Genomic DNA, 16556 nt, shown 5'->3' with positions numbered 1-16556 from the left:
ACAAACTTATAATAAGTAACTAAACCTAAGTATCAATCCATCCCTATCTCTTAGTCACAGGACAAAGGAAGGACTAGAGTCACTCTAGCATTACCTAACTTACGTTTTCTAAAATAAACTCTTACATAATCACGCAAAACGAGCGCAAACGCAAAGTTGCAAATAACAAGATTAGTAGCGCAGAGCACCTGTGTCATAACAATCACAGAAGACTTTTAAACGTAAATTACCTGTAATGTAAGCAGCAGCATTCTAGCTGGTCAGAAAAAAAAAATATTCACAATATATAACATAGAGCAGAAGAACAGACACAAATTATTAATAATTAAATAGCTACTCACCAAGACCTGGGACCTCCACTCCTAGCAGGTCCAGCAGGTCCTGCTCCCGGTCCAGGCTATCGGACCACCGGTGCGTCAACTGGTTCTGGCTGCGCCGGACACAAGAGCAGCGAAACACTGCCCGGCGCACCGTTCCCCACCGCTGCCGACGCTCCCAGAGCCCGGACCCAGACCCAGGCCTGCTGCCTGCTGCCAGGGTTAAGGGCCAACTCCACCTCCCCAAATAAGGCCCGTGCCTGCACCCCTTGTGGGAGCCACCTTCCGCAAGGAAGGCGGTCGCGGCTCTGGCTGCGATGCGCCCTGTGGCCCTTTGCCATGGTTCTGGGGTAGGCGGGGGGCGGACAAGAAAAGGTAAAAATTAAAAAATTAAGTAAAAGAAATGAAAGAAGCAGGTAATTTAAAAAGAGTGAAAAAGTAGTTAAAAAACACAAGAAGTAGACAAAAACTAAAAATATAGAATCAGGAAAATAGAGAGAGAGATAATAAATAAAAAAGATCAAAAAAATGTTTTCAGAAACAAAGGATTGAAAAGATAGAGGGAGAATTGAAAAGCAGGCCCCAGAACCATAGCATAGAGTGAAAAACAAGATGGCTGCGCCCGTTGCGATCGCATAGGCAAGTTCGCAAGATATTTTCCCCTTGAGCACGCAAAAAGCATCGCAAACACGTAATACACGTTCCCGAACAGGAAATACCTATCGCGAACGGGTGCGAGCATGCATTGCGTGACCCGGAACAGGAAATAGCATCGTGAGCGGGCGGGATAAGTGAAAACAAGATGGCCACGCCCATTAGCGACCGCATGGGCCAGTTGGCGACACATTTCCAACGCGATCACGCAAAAAACATCGCGAACAGGCGGGACAAAAACTTCCACGTCTTCGCGATATTTCCATGTGTTCGCGGAGATTTTTAACGTTTTCGCAAAGATTTGCGTAACGCGATTACGCAATTTCCACCCACCCTTACTCTCCATGGTCTCCATCCTCTGCACTGTAAGGGATGTTCCGTCGCAGGGCTATGTTGTATAGCACGTGGCAGGCCGTGGTGATTTGGCACACCTTATCGGGTGAGTAGACGAGGGCTCCACCAGTCTTATGCAGACAGCAAAATCTGGCCTTTAGGAGCCCAAAAGCCCGCTTTACTGGCCTCTGTGTTCTTCCATGGGTATCATTGAAGCAGACTTCCTGTGGCATTGTTGGATGCCTCAGCAGTGTCAACAACCATGGTCAGTTAGGATAAGCGGAGTCTCCTAAATGGAACAAAAAGAAAAGAGCGAAGATATGTAACACAATTTCAAATGATTGATTCACCTTGAAAATACCCCAAAAATAATATGTCAGATTGTACTTACCAACAAGCCAGGCTCTCTCACGTCCAAATTGTGACATTTGCAGGGGTATGCTGCTGTTCCATACTACAAAGGGATCATGGGCTGATCCGGGGAAATGCACACAGATGCTTGTGATGCAGAAATCAACTAAGCAGACAACTTGCACATTGAATACATTGAAATGCTTCTGATTCCAGTAACTTGTTCCCTGGCATGTGGTGACACTATGGCAATATGTGTGCCATCAATTGCTCCACCCACATGTGGTAGGTGACCCAAAGCATAGAAATCACCCTTCACATTTGCAAACTCCTCATGTCATGGAAACTGGATGAAGCCATTGATGTGTTTCATCATTGACGGCAGAACGTCTTGTAGCACACCACTGAAAGTTGGTTGCGACATTCCATCAGATACTACCACAATGTATTGGAATGATCCTGTGGCCACAAAATGAAGTACTGTCATGAGTTTGACAATTGGTGTAATAGATGTGGGATTTCTGTTGTGAGGCAGAAGATCTGGCTCCATCTGATTACATAAATCCAGTATAATATGCCTACTCAATCTGAACTTTTTGATCACTCGCACTGACCCCGAAACGCTGCAGAGGCGGAGCGGCACAGAAAGGACGCCCAGCCGGCCCTACTGTGGCTGATCTCCTGCGAGGGTCGGACGGAAAAACTGTTCCGGGTCAAGAAGGGAAGAGTAAGGCGGGCCCTCGGGTGAATGCTATGAATGCCGCGAGTGCCGCAGCTCCCTGTGACGCCCTGAGATCGATCCCTGCTACATTGCAAGCTGCACCAGAGGTACGCAGGGAGGTAGAAGTTGAGGCAGAGGGTACTCCTAACTTGGAGCAGTGCGGTGAAAGTGATGGTATGTCCAGGTCTCCCCCCCTATGTAATCTCAACTGCGTCAGGTCCCGATGACAGTGAACAGGCTGGAATTTCCCCCTGTAACCTAACGGATCTAACGGACCCACATAACATGACCAGGGGAACCAGGGGAGGGAGCCTAACACCAATCTCACCCCTGATACAACGGTCTGGCTCAGTGCTCCTTTTGGCCCATCAACCCCAACCTCATGTTGTCCTAAAATCCAGCAAAACATACATTAGAGACACTGAGCCTGAGAAAGAACCTAGCGACTTTTTCTCTCTTTCCGACGGAGGTGAATGGTCAGATGAAATTTCATCTACATCGGATGAGAGCTTTACTGATCAAGGCGACGATCCTGGCTCTAAATTAAAAACTGTTTCAGGGAAAAAGAAGAAGAAAAGCAAGGGGGCTAAAGAGCTGGCTTGGGACTACACCCCCACAAATCAGCTCTCCAATCCCTCACCTCTTGACCCGCTTAGCTCTAACCATCCAGGACCAACCACCCCAACGCTTGAAGCTATCTTTCAGGCCATTACATTGCATCAGGATGAGACACGCCAAGATGGGCGTAAGGCTCAAGCTGCTATGCGTAAGGTACAAGGCGTGGTCCGCAAGCTAACTAAGACATGCAGCATGTTTGGGGATCGGTTGACCGATATGGAATCTAGGATTGTCTCTAATGAATCTGAGATGGCTCTGAATCAAATACGAGTGGACTCCCATGACGCACAGCTGGTCGATGTCAAATGGAAGCTAGAGGAGTTTGAAAATCGCCAGCGGAGGAACAACCTACGGGTTTTGGGCATTCCCGAAGGGGTCGAGGGAGGGGATGCCCGTTCATATGTCGTGAACCTGTTTCAAGACTCTCTGCCAGAACTCACTGATTGGAACTGGGCACGGAAAGTGCTACGCGCTCACCATGTCCCTCTTGTTAAAAAACAGCCAGTAAAAGCTGGTTCCTTTCCCCGTGCCATTTTGGTATACTTTGGAAATTTTTTACTGCGTCAAGCAGTTTTTGAGAAGGCAAGACCCGAGTCTAAGAGATCTAGGAACGAGATAGCCTATTTCGTTCATCCAGATTTCTGTCACTCCACCGATGAAAGGCGGTGGAGGCTCCGCCAGCTGATTAAACCATTTCAAGATAAAAAAGCACAAGCTTATTTAAATAACCCAGCTCGGCTCAAAGTAATCTGGGGAGGGCAAACTAAATTCTTTTTGTCCAAGATAATGGCCAGAGACTATCTCGACAGTCTGACTGGCTAAATTTAGATTAAGTTTAACATAGCTGGAAGGCATAATTATCACAGGGGGCTGAGTAAAGTGAATATAATGGACTGGGTGATCCTCCAACATCTGGATAGGGGGAAAGGAATAAGGAATGAGAAAAAGAAGGGAAGGGGGAAAAAGGGGAGAAAAAAAAGTAAATATATATATATATATACACATTTGAAAATTAAAACGCAGCTTTTGAAGCATAACTCCTGGTAGTAGGATTCCTTAAGCAGCATCTATTGAGTAGTATTTGAAGTTCTTTAACACTAGAGCTCTGGTTATGTGTTGCACCTTCATCACGAAACTGACTCAATGCTGAGTCGGTATGCCTCAAGAGGGGAGGTGGGAGTGTTGGGATGGTGGGAGGGGGGAGAGGGAAGGGTAGAGGGGGGATGAAAACTAAGATAGAAAAAGCATTTCCACAATTAGAGATGAAATAAAAAAGCAGTTAACTGTGATTAATGAAAGAAAGGTGAGACACACCGTGAAGAAACATAAGGGCACGAGATTGGTTATCTACAGGCCTTCGGTATCTGGTACTAAATTCCAATGGGGAAGATAACGCTATGTTCATGGAATGTGGCAGGGCTGAATGATAGGGTTAAGAGGAGTCGTTGTGCTGAAATCATTAGGCTTAATTCTACGGATATAGTTTGCTTGCAAGAGACCCACATCCCATGGGAAAAAAGAGAACTATTAAAGGTTGGTGGCTATAACATTCTGGCTTGTACAACCCAGACTTCTAACATTCATGGGGCGGCAATCCTCGCCAAAATATCACTAGGGTTAGCTAAGCGCAAAGCAGCTGACTCTCTGGGGAGGTTGGTCATAGTAGAACTTTTATCGGGGATCACGATATGTTCGGTGTATGGGTCAAATCAGGATGACCCACTAATATTTGAGGACCTAGAAATAGAACTTGTCACCTGTCCAAACACCCTAATTCTCTGTGAAGACTTAAATATCTCCTTACGGGTCGGGAAGCAAGGTCGGGTTGGATATTCTGGTCGGAAACCCCAAGTATACAGGGCCCTAAATTATCTTAGAAACAGCCACGGTCTGGTGGATATCTGGAAATTTAAAAATCCATCCGACCCTGGCTACACGTATTTCTCCTGTCCGCATAATAACAAATATGTCAGGATTGACTATTTCTTTGGAACAAGAGATTTACTAGTAGAGGCTGAGAATATGAAACTTCCTAAATTAATATAAGATCATAACCCTCTGATCTTAGAAATTGCAGTAGCCAATTTTAAAAAACATCGGACCAGGTGGACGTTTGACAGAAAGCTCCTTGTCAACAAAGATTATATCAAATTTATTAAGGAATGGACACAAAAATATTTTGATATGAACTGCTTTAGTGCAAGTGAATACACAAGAGGTTCAGCACTATATACTTATGTAAAATCTCCTAGTATTTAAACACTTTTGTATCTTTTCAAAGTGACAAGTAAACTCATGATAAAGCATACGACACATATAGCATGTTGAGATTTTCTTCTTTATTGATTTTGAGTGAAGATTTCTTCCATGTCATATTTCATACTTTCATAATCATAGCCAACGCGTTTCGTCTCCCATGAGACTTCTTCAGGGCTATCAAGAGAACATATACGAAAACATTTTTTTAAAAACACTACTAACATCTTTGGACATAGTTTAAAAATAGTTTCTTGATTCCTTTACAAAACCAACACATAACATTTTTTATATATAATTCGAAATTGACCATATCTTTCACAGAGCGTTTTACATGCACAGATGGAGGGCCTAGCCTATGCAAGGCAAAAGAAAGGGATATCAGTCTTGATGATTCTCAGTAATAACTATTCTCTACATTGTCGTTTTCATTGCTGGTTATCTTGCTTATTTATAAAGCACATTCAAAAGCTATTTCAGTGCATCTAACTTCATTAAGAGGTGCACAATGATATTTACTCTAATGTCACATCTTCATTGTCAGCATTCTATGTTCAGATTTTGATATATGTCACTGAAATCATGCAGGGCAGACAAGCTAGGTATTGCATGGTTCGATAATCTGAATACATTCTATCTGTATATTACATCTGAACCGTTTCATTTAATCTAAGTTGATCAAATGCAGAACAGGAATACACATTATCATCGCTATTGCATGTCATCCTCTACAGCCATATCTAATTCGCATACCTCAATAAAATAGTGAGTGTACTTCTTATTCAATCTCGCCGTTCTTTTGGATATGGTTTTCAAGATGCAGGTTTTGTCTTGGTCATAGAGTATTCTATAATAAATGTATTTATACAGCCTTTAAATATTCATTCGATAATTGTTACGTTCCTGATTTTATACTTAGTCACGTATTACCTCTACATATCAAAATACATTATATTTGCATTATACATCTGAACCGCTTCACTTAATCTAAGTTGAACAAATGCAGAACAGGAATATACATTATCATTACTATTGCATGTCATCCCCTGCAGCCATATCTAATTCGCATACCTCAATAAAATAGTGAGTGTACTTCTTTTCAGTCTCGCCGTTCTTTTGGATATGGTTTTCAAGATGCAGGTTTTATCTTGGTCATAGAGTATTCTATAATAAATGTATTTATACAACCTTTAAATATTCATTCAATGATTATTACGTTCCTAATTTTATACTTAGCCACGTCTTGCCTCTACATATCAAAATGATTTTATGCTTGCCCATTTAATCAGTTATACTGTCCATCTACTGATGGCCTAAACTTTTTTTTATATATAAAGAATAAAACCATACTACACAATCACGTAGTATCATCGCTAAAAATAAATATTAAAACATACACTTCATTTTAAAAGCTATAATATGTAGCATATTTGAAGATGGATCAGTACTGTAGTTACATTTAGGGCTTAAGATATTGTCAAATTTATCTTTGAAAAGATGACAGTGAAACAGATAAATTTCACAACTAATGAAGAAATATTATTCTATTATCCCATTAATTTCACAAGATAGCACAGACAAGAATGCATTTACTTTGTTAAAGAGCAATAAACGTCTAATAACGCATATCGTCTCCCATGAGTGTAAACATGATCGTGATGCTAATTGAGAGTCTTCACTTTAAATATAGTTGATTAAAAGGCCAGATGCCGTGAAAATAACAGCCTATATGATTCCAATAATACCAGTTAAGGAACATCGCTCCAATTATGACCGTGTTGGCATGTATTAAACAATCTCCTCATCTGTTCATATAAATGCGGAGTAAACTGTACACGCGTGTAGCAGAAAGTCATAGGAGTGGGAACTAATTGTGAGGATCGTACCTCCTGCTACTGTTCGTGCCCCACCTATCCCGTGTAGGTATAAAGTGCTCGTGAAATAGGTTGCATCTATTAAAAATAAAGATGAAGCACATACATCTATTTTTACAATTACGCTAGTTAGGCTGTAAGAAATCAATATGACAACCAAGTTCTCCCCATTTAGAACTGCAGCTATATCAAACCTATGTTACTTTTAAGTTTAACAAGGCTTCTCTATCTATTTAACTTACTTGTGACAGTCTGGTAACCACCAACTCAGATCATGATTTCAGCGAAGCCGTGTACGTATTAGTCTCGGCTTTTTAAATGCAGCGCCCGACAGTGTCAGTGTCACGTGCCCTGTGCGTCATTTAAAGTGTTTGTCAAAGGTGCTGGTGCAAAACTGTCGGCCATCTTGGAACAATGTAGAAATCCCGTATATTGTGAATATCGTCACATGCATTCAAATACTGAATGAACGCTAATTCAAATATCCTAAATAGCAGAACAAGTGTGTGCTGCTTCTTATTGTAGTTAGTAATTTAGTTTCTTTCATTTAGTTTTATGACAATTATGACCATGTCATGTGTCTTACATGACATCCCGGTGCATGTTGTTGAAGGTATCCAAGTTACTGGTGCGGCCATCTTAAAAAAGTGGCATGATTATCTACTCGCCATATATCTTAAAAAACAAGTGAAGGCAAGTCACCCTGTTATAAACGCCATTCCAAATATATATTTACACTTTTATCCGAGTTCGATAACTCGCAATTCAGTGTGTTGTAGGTATCAATAAATACGACGTCGTGCATTTCGTCATAGGTATGGGGGCTACTGGTGCGGCCATCTTAGAGTGGCAAAGTGATCTATTGTGTTGAGGCCATATATCTTAATGGGCAGGTGATGGAAACCCACCCTATTAAAAACCGACTTTCCAGAAATATAATGACAGATTAAGCGAGTTCAATAACTCGCCAATAAGGATATTGTTTACATGGCAGTAGTAAATACAATACCGTGAATATTACAGCCATGGCGAATCCATGTAGGACAGTGTGTGACTTGTTTGTTCCTATTAGAATATGTATCCATTATTATTAATGATTGGTATACATAAGTTAAGATGTGAACAAGGTTTTGACAGGATAGATATGCACATCAAATGTCTTTAGATAAATAAAATATCAATATGTCAAAAAACATGATTAGAGTTAGTACTGTCCTGAGTCATTATTAAGACATATCTTTATGAGGTTACTAAAAATTCATATACTCAATTGAACAAAAGAATCAAAGAGTTTGGATGAAGTAGATAATCAGTGTGCAGTTGCAGTCATCTGTAGACAGATCAGGTTCAGTAAACGTGTGGCATAACATAATGATATCATATGTTGATAGCTCCCTTCCCTAATAGAGTTATAGGAAATGATGCATCTCATCATTGATATTAAGGCCAAACTGCACAGTTCTAAGACGACATATCCATGACGCCTCTCGTTGTCGCAAAATCAGTTGCCTATCCCCTCCACGTTCTGGCATCTTAACATGATCGATGCCAATGAATTTGAAGTTTTTATCATTAGGGTGTTCACATTGAACATGTATGGAAACTGGATATTTATCATTGCCATTCTTTATGGCTCTTGCATGTTCTTGTATACGCAGTTTCAAACTGCGTATACTACTTCCAATGTATTTTTTCTGGCAGGCACATATGATCATGTACACCGTGAAGTCAGTATTGCAGTTAATGAAGCAGTTTGTTGTGTATTCTCGGGACTTATTGCTGAATTTCTTATTCCTATTAATGCCAAACTGGCATATACAACAATTACCACAGATATGGAAGCCCACAGGTTTATCTGGCAACCATGTGTGTATAGATGTCTGTGGGTCCCTGATGTAGCTTGGACTCAGGACTTCTTTTAGGGTTCTGCTTCTACGATAAACAACTCTCGGTCGCTTCGACATTATCGTGCTTATCTGACTATCCTTAGAGAAAAGGTGCCAATTTTTCTTTAAGATGTTATATACAAGATGACTCTGAGCATTGTATTCTGTGATGAAAAGTATTCCAGAATCATTCCTCTCTTTAGTTGATTTGTTTGTGTTTGTGCCTGGCGAGTTATTGAACTCGCTTAATCTGTCATTATATTTCTGGAAAGTCGGTTTTTAATAGGGTGGGTTTCCATCACCTGCCCATTAAGATATATGGCCTCAACACAATAGATCACTTTGCCACTCTAAGATGGCCGCACCAGTAGCCCCCATACCTATGACGAAATGCACGACGTCGTATTTATTGATACCTACAACACACTGAATTGCGAGTTATCGAACTCGGATAAAAGTGTAAATATATATTTGGAATGGCGTTTATAACAGGGTGACTTGCCTTCACTTGTTTTTTAAGATATATGGCGAGTAGATAATCATGCCACTTTTTTAAGATGGCCGCACCAGTAACTTAGATACCTTCAACAACATGCACCGGTATGTCATGTAAGACACATGACATGGTCATAATTGTCATAAAACTAAATGAAAGAAACTAAATTACTAACTACAATAAGAAGCAGCACACACTTGTTATGCTATTTAGGATATTTGAATTAGCGTTCATTCAGTATTTGAATGCATGTGACGATATTCACAATATACGGGATTTCTACATTGTTCCAAGATGGCCGACAGTTTTGCACCAGCACCTTTGACAAACACTTTAAATGACGCACAGGGCACGTGACACTGACACTGTCGGGCGCTGCATTTAAAAAGCCGAGACTAATACGTACACGGCTTCGCTGAAATCATGATCTGAGTTGGTGGTTACCAGACTGTCACAAGTAAGTTAAATAGATAGAGAAGCCTTGTTAAACTTAAAAGTAACATAGGTTTGATATAGCTGCAGTTCTAAATGGGGAGAACTTGGTTGTCATATTGATTTCTTACAGCCTAACTAGCGTAATTGTAAAAATAGATGTATGTGCTTCATCTTTATTTTTAATAGATGCAACCTATTTCACGAGCACTTTATACCTACACGGGATAGGTGGGGCACGAACAGTAGCAGGAGGTACGATCCTCACAATTAGTTCCCACTCCTATGACTTTCTGCTACACGCGTGTACAGTTTACTCCGCATTTATATGAACAGATGAGGAGATTGTTTAATACATGCCAACACGGTCATAATTGGAGCGATGTTCCTTAACTGGTATTATTGGAATCATATAGGCTGTTATTTTCACGGCATCTGGCCTTTTAATCAACTATATTTAAAGTGAAGACTCTCAATTAGCATCACGATCATGTTTACACTCATGGGGAGACGATATGCGTTATTAGACGTTTATTGCTCTTTAACAAAGTAAATGCATTCTTGTCTGTGCTATCTTGTGAAATTAATGGGATAATAGAATAATATTTCTTCATTAGTTGTGAAATTTATCTGTTTCACTGTCATCTTTTCAAAGATAAATTTGACAATATCTTAAGCCCTAAATGTAACTACAGTACTGATCCATCTTCAAATATGCTACATATTATAGCTTTTAAAATGAAGTGTATGTTTTAATATTTATTTTTAGCGATGATACTACGTGATTGTGTAGTATGGTTTTATTCTTTATATATAAAAAAAAGTTTAGGCCATCAGTAGATGGACAGTATAACTGATTAAATGGGCAAGCATAAAATCATTTTGATATGTAGAGGCAAGACGTGGCTAAGTATAAAATTAGGAACGTAATAATCATTGAATGAATATTTAAAGGTTGTATAAATACATTTATTATAGAATACTCTATGACCAAGATAAAACCTGCATCTTGAAAACCATATCCAAAAGAGACTGAAAAGAAGTACACTCACTATTTTATTGAGGTATGCGAATTAGATATGGCTGCAGGGGATGACATGCAATAGTAATGATAATGTATATTCCTGTTCTGCATTTGTTCAACTTAGATTAAGTGAAGCGGTTCAGATGTATAATGCAAATATAATGTATTTTGATATGTAGAGGTAATACGTGACTAAGTATAAAATCAGGAACGTAACAATTATCGAATGAATATTTAAAGGCTGTATAAATACATTTATTATAGAATACTCTATGACCAAGACAAAACCTGCATCTTGAAAACCATATCCAAAAGAACGGCGAGATTGAATAAGAAGTACACTCACTATTTTATTGAGGTATGCGAATTAGATATGGCTGTAGAGGATGACATGCAATAGCGATGATAATGTGTATTCCTGTTCTGCATTTGATCAACTTAGATTAAATGAAACGGTTCAGATGTAATATACAGATAGAATGTATTCAGATTATCGAACCATGCAATACCTAGCTTGTCTGCCCTGCATGATTTCAGTGACATATATCAAAATCTGAACATAGAATGCTGACAATGAAGATGTGACATTAGAGTAAATATCATTGTGCACCTCTTAATGAAGTTAGATGCACTGAAATAGCCTTTGAATGTGCTTTATAAATAAGCAAGATAACCAGCAATGAAAACGACAATGTAGAGAATAGTTATTACTGAGAATCATCAAGACTGATATCCCTTTCTTTTGCCTTGCATAGGCTAGGCCCTCCATCTGTGCATGTAAAACGCTCTGTGAAAGATATGGTCAATTTCGAATTATATATAAAAAATGTTATGTGTTGGTTTTGTAAAGGAATCAAGAAACTATTTTTAAACTATGTCCAAAGATGTTAGTAGTGTTTTTAAAAAAAAAAATTCGTATATGTTCTCTTGATAGCCCTGAAGAAGTCTCATGGGAGACGAAACGCGTTGGCTATGATTATGAAAATATGAAATATGACATGGAAGAAATCTTCACTCAAAATCAATAAAGAAGAAAATCTCAACATGCTATATGTGTCGTATGCTTTATCATGAGTTTACTTGTCACTTTGAAAAGATGCAAAAGTGTTTAAATACTAGGAGATTTTACATAAGTATATAGTGCTGAACCTCTTGTGTATTCATATGTTGTTGTAGGACTTTGTCCCACATTGTTGAGAGTAAAGAGGGTAGTACTCTCTGGTCTCGTGCACTATCTTTGAGTTATTTACGTTAACCACTAGTATTTGTTAGGTGCGGTTCTAATCAGCCTCAACCCTCTCCGTTTGTGTACTTATTGTTTCTTGGGCTGCCAGCACTAACATTTTGGGTTTAAACATTCTTAACTATGGATTATGATGATAAACGTGAGGAACTCTTAGAAGACCTATTCAATGACAGACCGTCATCAAAGGCACCACAAAAAGGTGTTTGTACAGATAAAAATGAGGGCCTGAAAAGTAAATTTATGAGATTGGAGAAACTTAAGAAGGCAGAATTAGGCAAATGGTGGGATGGAGCCACTCTCAAAAAAATAAATTGAGAATAAACGTATCCCCAGAGGGCTCAGAATCCTTATCTTCCCCAACTTTGAGGATCTGGATCCTGATCTTTTAAAAGATTGGGAGGAGGGATTGTATGAAGCATCGTATAAAATGATGGGGACGTTAATCACCAATGCTGAGAGGAAGGTCACTAAGATTAAAGAGGAAATTAGAGTGTTAGAAGTAGAGATCAATGAGAGTAATCAGAAGGAAACAATACAGAAAAACATGATAATCCTAAAGAAAGAGATAAGTAATTATCAACAGTATTTAAAGGAAAAGAAACATAAGAAGATCTTGAGAGATGAGGGAGATTATAGAAGGGGGCGCATTTTCACATATGCAAGAAAATATGATGACTTACCTCAGAAATCACAACAGACAGAAAGAAACACTGGTGAGAAACCATGTAGTGTTTCTTCAAGTAACACTTCGATTTCCTCTATGGGAAGTGATCCTGGAGAAGGAACTAGCAACACATCTAATGCAGACCCACCATCTGTTTTTTTACAAGAGGTACGGAGGTACAGATTGGGAAACAGGGTAAGACCACCCAACGAAGATGTAGACGAAGGGGTGGCAAGAAACACAAGGTCAGGAGTGAGAGCAAGGGAACAAAACCCGGGCAACAAGAAACAGTGATGGACACTGACAATGAGATACACACTGACTCTGATATGTTGTCAATTGTAAATCTGTCTAAAAGAGCCTTGTCACCTCAGGAAGAACTTGTTTTGAGCAAGGGATTGAATTACTGTCCCACAAGTAAATGTGATTTTGTAAACCTGCACACTGATTTATTTAAATTTCTACGCAAGGTAAAGATTAAAAAAATTTTTGATGATCGTCCATCTGTTTACTGCACTCCTTCATTAATGTCTAATGATATCAATGTACCATCCATTGCAGACTTACACCATACACACCTACTTGCAACATTATATGACGAGGAGGAGGTTGGGGACGTGAGACAGATAGCTAACCATCTAAATATTACACAGGATTATACAATTGACAGTGGCCTACGATGTAGTTCCAAATTCATACCATCACAAATGAGAAACTCTGCCATTGATGAATTCCATAGAAATGTAACAAAAGATCTCTATGCATTAGAGGACTCATATTATAGCAAACGTAGGTGTGCATTCCCAAAAAATCTCAGTAGGGCAGAAAGTGAGTTATTACTATCTCTGAAAAATGACAAGGAGTTGGTTATAAAAGAGGCAGATAAAGGTGGAAACATCGTTCTTATGAACCGAATAGACTACCTCCAAGAAATAGAGAGACAACTCAATGACATCAATTGTTATGATAAATTGAAAACGAATCCCTTGCCCAGGATAGAAGGAAACATCAATGCACACTTATGGGATTGGCATGAGTCCAGTCTACTAACTGATTTGGAATATAAATTCTTACAGGCCCACCACTCCCGGTCACCCTGTATTTACGTCCTACCTAAAATCCATAAAGGGGGCCCTTTTCCACCAGGGCGCCCCATCATCTCTGGAAATGGAGGACCGACTGAGAATATCGCTAAATATGTAGATAACTTTCTTCAACCCATTGTGAAGAATCTCCCCTCCTATCTGAGAGACAGCTCTGACCTTCTGTGCAAACTTGAAGATTTTAAGTGGGACCAGGACAACTTACACTTTGTTACAATGGATGTAGAGAGTCTCTACACCTGCATTCATATTAAGGAGGGTATGAGAGCTCTTAAACACTTTCTCTTTAGGAGAGGCGCGCAACATCTAGAACACACGGACATGCTCTTGGACATGGCAGAGATGATCCTTACACATAATGCATTTCTACACAATGGAGAATGGTTCCTACAGCGACGCGGGACTGCGATGGGCTCCAGATTTGCTCCTTCCTATGCCAACCTCTTTATGGGTTTGTACGAGGTGGAGCATGTCTGGGGCCCGGGCGCCTAAACCTGGGTTGATAATGTAATCTTCTATGCCCGTTATATCGATGATATTATCATGATATGGCATGGCACAATTGAACAGTTAGAGGGGTATCACATTTACCTTAACGCAAACAGCTTTAATGTAAAACTCACTATCCAGCACTCTGAAACAAATATAGAGTTTCTAGACTTAAAACTGTTTGTCATGGATGGAAACATACACTGTGATATATATAGGAAGAGAACTGCATGTAACAGCTACTTGCATGCCACTAGCGCGCATCCACGATCCACCATAGAAGCCATTCCATATGGTGAAATGGTTCGCGCAAGACGCAATTGCAGTTTGGAAACTGACTTCAAAAGTAACATCAATAAAATCAAGAGTAGATTTAGACAGAGAGGTTACAACCAGGCATGTTTAAATAAGGCTGAAAAGAGGGCCATGACCCTCAAAAGGAAGGAGCTATTAGCCGTGAAAGGCACAAACAAATCAACTAAAGAGAGGAATGATTCTGGAATACTTTTCATCACAGAATACAATGCTCAGAGTCATCTTGTATATAACATCTTAAAGAAAAATTGGCACCTTTTCTCTAAGGATAGTCAGATAAGCACGATAATGTCGAAGCGACCGAGAGTTGTTTATCGTAGAAGCAGAACCCTAAAAGAAGTCCTGAGTCCAAGCTACATCATGGACCCACAGACATCTATACACACATGGTTGCCAGATAAACCTGTGGGCTTCCATATCTGTGGTAATTGTTGTATATGCCAGTTTGGCATTAATAGGAATAAGAAATTCAGCAATAACTCCTGAGAATACACAACAAACTGCTTCATTAACTGCAATACTGACTTCACGGTGTACATGATCATATGTGCCTGCCAGAAAAAATACATTGGAAGTAGTATACGCAGTTTGAAACTCCGTATACAAGAACATGCAAGAGCCATAAAGAATGGCAATGATAAATATCCAGTTTCCATACATGTTCAATGTGAACACCCTAATGATAAAAACTTCAAATTCATTGGCATCGATCATGTTAAGATGCCAGAACGTGGAGGGGATAGGCAACTGATTTTGCGACAACGAGAGGCGTCATGGATATGTCGTCTTAGAACTGTGCAGTTTGGCCTTAATATCAATGATGAGATGCATCATTTCCTATAACTCTATTAGGGAAGGGAGCTATCAACATATGATATCATTATGTTATGCCACACGTTTACTGAACCTGATCTGTCTACAGATGACTGCAACTGCACACTGATTATCTACTTCATCCAAACTCTTTGATTCTTTTGTTCAATTGAGTATATGAATCTTTAGTAACCTCATAAAGATATGTCTTAATAATGACTCAGGACAGTACTAACTCTAATCATGTTTTTTGACATATTGATATTTTATTTATCTAAAGACATTTGATGTGCATATCTATCCTGTCAAAACCTTGTTCACATCTTAACTTATGTATACCAATCATTAATAATAATGGATACATATTCTAATAGGAACAAACAAGTCACACACTGTCCTACATGGATTCGCCATGGCTGTAATATTCACGGTATTGTATTTACTACTGCCATGTAAACAATATCCTTATTGGCGAGTTATTGAACTCGCTTAATCTGTCATTATATTTCTGGAAAGTCGGTTTTTAATAGGGTGGGTTTCCATCACCTGCCCATTAAGATATATGGCCTCAACACAATAGATCACTTTGCCACTCTAAGATGGCCGCACCAGTAGCCCCCATACCTATGACGAAATGCACGACGTCGTATTTATTGATACCTACAACACACTGAATTGCGAGTTATCGAACTCGGATAAAAGTGTAAATATATATTTGGAATGGCGTTTATAACAGGGTGACTTGCCTTCACTTGTTTTTTAAGATATATGGCGAGTAGATAATCATGCCACTTTTTTAAGATGGCCGCACCAGTAACTTAGATACCTTCAACAACATGCACCGGTATGTCATGTAAGACACATGACATGGTCATAATTGTCATAAAACTAAATGAAAGAAACTAAATTACTAACTACAATAAGAAGCAGCACACACTTGTTATGCTATTTAGGATATTTGAAT

Source organism: Triturus cristatus, chromosome 5_2 (assembly GCF_964204655.1).
Source record: "Triturus cristatus chromosome 5_2, aTriCri1.1, whole genome shotgun sequence".
NCBI classification, from domain to species: Eukaryota; Metazoa; Chordata; class Amphibia; order Caudata; family Salamandridae; genus Triturus; species Triturus cristatus.
The sequence above is the reverse complement of the archived record's forward strand: the minus strand, read 5'-3'. Positions refer to the sequence as shown.